The 3,962-nt window shown below is 45.9% G+C and overlaps 1 non-coding gene across 1 annotated transcript; it reads left to right on the top strand.

Moving 5' to 3' along the window:
* The first annotated feature begins 2,531 nt into the window (after positions 1–2,531).
* On the top strand, positions 2,532–2,606 carry Trnas-uga (transfer RNA serine (anticodon UGA)). The gene has a single exon. It is a non-coding gene; the product is annotated as a tRNA-Ser (tRNA).
* Positions 2,607–3,962: the final 1,356 nt, after the last annotated feature.

Here is a 3,962-nt window from a genome sequence, read left to right as displayed (position 1 = left end):
TGTAGGAGATCGCTCCCCACACCATGATGCCGGGTGTTGGCGCTGTGTGCCTCGGTCGTATGCAGTCCTGATTGTGGCGCTCACCTGCACGGCGCCAAACACGCATACGTCCATCATTGGCACCAAGGCAGAAGCGACTCTCATCGCTGAAGACGACACGTCTCCATTCGTCCCTCCATTCACGCCTGTCGCGACACCACTGGAGGCGGGCTGCACGATGTTGGGGCGTGAGCGGAAGACGGCCTAACGGTGTGCGGGACCGTAGCCCAGCTTCATGGAGACGGTTGCGAATGGTCCTCGCCGATACCCCAAGAGAAAAAGTGTCCCTAATTTGCTGGGAAGTGGCTGTGCGGTCCCCTACGGCACTGCGTAGGATCCTACGGTCTTGGAGTGCATCCGTGCGTCGCTGCGGTCCGGTCCCAGGTCGACGGGCACGTGCACCTTCCGCCGACCACTGGCGACAACATCGATGTACTGTGGAGACCTCACGCCCCACGTGTTGAGCAATTCGACGGTACATCCACCCGGCCTCCCGCATGCCCACTATACGCCCTCCATCAACTGCACATACGGTTCACGTCCATGCTGTCGTGGCATGCTACCAGTGTTAAAGACTGCGATGGAGCTCCGTATGCCACGGCAAACTGGCTGACACTGACGGCGGCGGTGCACAAATGCTGCGCAGCTAGCGCCATTCGACGGCCAACACCGCGGTTCCTGGTGTGTCCGCTGTGCCGTGCGTGTGATCATTGTTTGTACAGCCCTCTCGCAGTGTCCGGAGCAAGTATGGTGGGCCTGACACACCGGTGTCAATGTGTTCTTTTTTCCATTTCCAGGAGTGTATATGCAGGCTTTAATCAAATAAAACTAGGTACATATGCATTTCCATTCAAATGTTTAGGCTTGGAAATAACCACAAACTGACTTGGAGCCCACTTGTTGGAAAAATAAAGCAAACATGCGAAAGAGCAGTAAATATACTACGAACAGCTACGGTTATTACTAACGTTATGTCCTACTCGAGCGGCGGAACTGACCAACAGCAAGCCCGGTACTCACAGCTTTACTTCTGCCAGTATCCGTACGAAGCGTGAGTCGTGCTTTGGTAGCTCAGTTGTAGAGCACTTGCCCGCGAAATGCAAAGGTCCCGAGTTCGAGTCTCGGTCGGGCACACAGTTTTAATCTGCCAGGAAGTTTCATATCAGCGCACACTCCGCTGCAGAGTGAAAATCTCATTCTGGAAACATCCCCCAGGCTGTGGCTAAGCCATGTCTCCACAGTATCCTTTCTTTCAGGAGTGCTAGTTCTGCATGTTTCGCAGAAGAGCTTCTGTAAAGTTTGGAAGGTAGGAGATGGATAGTGGCAGAAGTAAGGCTGTGAGTACCGGGCGTGAGTCGTGCATCGGTAGCTCAGTTGGTAGAGCACTTGCCCGCGAAAGGCAAAGGTCCCGAGTTCGAGTCTCGGTCGGGCACACAGTTTTAATCTGCCAGGAAGTTTCATATCAGCGCACACTCCGCTGCAGAGTGAAAATCTCATTCTGGAAACATCCCCCAGGCTGTAGCTAAGCCATGTCTCCACAGTATCCTTTCTTTCAGGAGTGCTAGTTCTGCATGTTTCGCAGAAGAGCTTCTGTAAAGTTTGGAAGGTAGGAGATGGATACTGGCAGAAGTAAAGCTGTGAGTACCGGGCGTGAGTCGTGCTTCGGTAGCTCAGTTGGTAGAGCACTTGCCCGCGAAAGGCAAAGGTCCCGAGTTCGAGTCTCGGTCGGGCACACAGTTTTAATCTGCCAGGAAGTTTCATATCAGTGCACACTCCGCTGCAGAGTGAAAATCTCATTCTGGAAACATCTTTACAGAAGAGCTTCTGTAAAGTTTGGAAGGTAGGAGATGGATACTGGCAGAAGTAAAGCTGTGAGTACCGGGCGTGAGTCGTGCTTCGGTAGCTCAGTTGGTAGAGCACTTGCCCGCGAAAGGCAAAGGTCCCGAGTTCGAGTCTCGGTCGGGCACACAGTTTTAATCTGCCAGGAAGTTTCATATCAGTGCACACTCCGCTGCAGAGTGAAAATCTCATTCTGGAAACATCCCCCAGGCTGTGGCTAAGCCATGTCTCCACAGTATCCTTTCTTTCAGGAGTGCTAGTTCTGCATGTTTCGCAGAAGAGCTTCTGTAAAGTTTGGAAGGTAGGAGATGGATACTGGCAGAAGTAAAGCTGTGAGAACCGGGCGTGAGTCGTGCTTCGGTAGCTCAGTTGGTAGAGCACTTGCCCGCGAAAGGCAAAGGTCCTGAGTTCGAGTCTCGGTCGGGCACACAGTTTTAATCTGCCAGGAAGTTTCATATCAGCGCACACTCCGCTGCAGAGTGAAAATCTCATTCTGGAAACATCCCCCAGGCTGTGGCTAAGCCATGTCTCCACAGTATCCTTTCTTTCAGGAGTGCTAGTTCTGCATGTTTCGCAGAAGAGCTTCTGTAAAGTTTGGAAGGTAGGAGACGGAAACTGGCAGAAGTAAAGCTGTGAGTACCGGGCGTGAGTCGTGCTTCGGTAGCTCAGTTGGTAGAGCACTTGCCCGTGAAAGGCAAAGGTCCCGAGTTCGAGTCTCGGTCGGGCACACAGTTTTAATCTGCCAGGAAGTTTCAAATATTTACTAACTTGAAATTAGTCAGAGCAATTGCAAAAAACTTAGTGAGTTGACGGAAAATTAAAATACTTTATGAACAGCTGCCGCTAGTTATGTAAATGAAATGTCACAAAGTTCATCTCTTCAGGATCTAGCTACTGCATAGCAAGTCACGTTGATGTGATATTTAACTGTCAAGAAGGCTTCCTGCGAATCAAGTACTAAATTTAGAACGTTTCGAGAACATAAGACGCTAGGAAGCAAATGTGGTGTCAGTAAGATGATGTGGTCTGAATAAAACTTGAAAACAAGAAAAGAAATTGGTCAAATGTATTGTGAAATGATTTGCTTAAAGAAAATAAAATAGATTATAGAGACATTTCAAGTGCCTTTGAATGATGTTTCAGACCTTGTACAGCAAATGGGATGCAATAGATTAGGTTAGAGAATCATTTGACGCTCCTCTGAATGATGCTCGAAATCATGTGCGTCAAAGGTGGTGCATCAAATGTTTCTCTAATCTGTTTTATTTCTTACTTTTGGACGCATCATTGCAGAAAATATTTGACCTTTTTTCAAAAAATTTGTATGCTTTATTTGTGCAGTCTATTTGGATTAATTGAAACACTTGGCATTAACATTGACTGTTAATGAATTACGTTCCCAGAAATCAAATATCAATAACATTTCATGACTGTTCAATGTGCTTTTTAGAAATCTGATGCATGTGATATACTGGGAAAGGTGTGTATACACTTAAAAATCAAGTACTTTGGTAAGACCTTAAAAATTGCAGTTACGTCATGTAAACCCACAACGATTCAGATTATTAGCCACAGTGCTTTTGCTGTATCACTGACACCTCGTTGTGATAAGACACTCATTTTTCCGTAGTGACCTTAATCAATCATTCTTTCCAGCTGTCGGAAGTCCGTGGTCACATAAGGAACATTCGTCTTTAATTCATTGATGAGATAGTCGAAAGTAACTCCGTTCATTCACATATATTTGCTGAATTTGTGTAGTAATCTTTGTAGAACATACATACATACATTAATACTTGCTCCATATATCATGAATACGACATTTGTTAATGACGTGTAAAGTGTCACTTTAACATAATTTTTCTTTACCCAAAATAATTAACTTTTTTTGCAATTACAGTTGCAGTTCATATCTAAAAATTCATCTATTGAGTAGAAGGAGTTGTCATTCAGAAATTCTTTTAATTTGTTTTTAAATGTTGATTATATAAATTATGAAATTCTCCATGACGATTTCCCCTTTGTAAATTTCATGCAGAACGCTTCTTTATCAATTAATTTACCTAAATTAAGCTAATTTTATT

The sequence above is a fragment of the Schistocerca gregaria genome, chromosome X, assembly GCF_023897955.1.
Source record: "Schistocerca gregaria isolate iqSchGreg1 chromosome X, iqSchGreg1.2, whole genome shotgun sequence".
NCBI lineage: Eukaryota > Metazoa > Arthropoda > Insecta > Orthoptera > Acrididae > Schistocerca > Schistocerca gregaria.
This window is presented reverse-complemented; position numbering and strand designations above follow the sequence as displayed.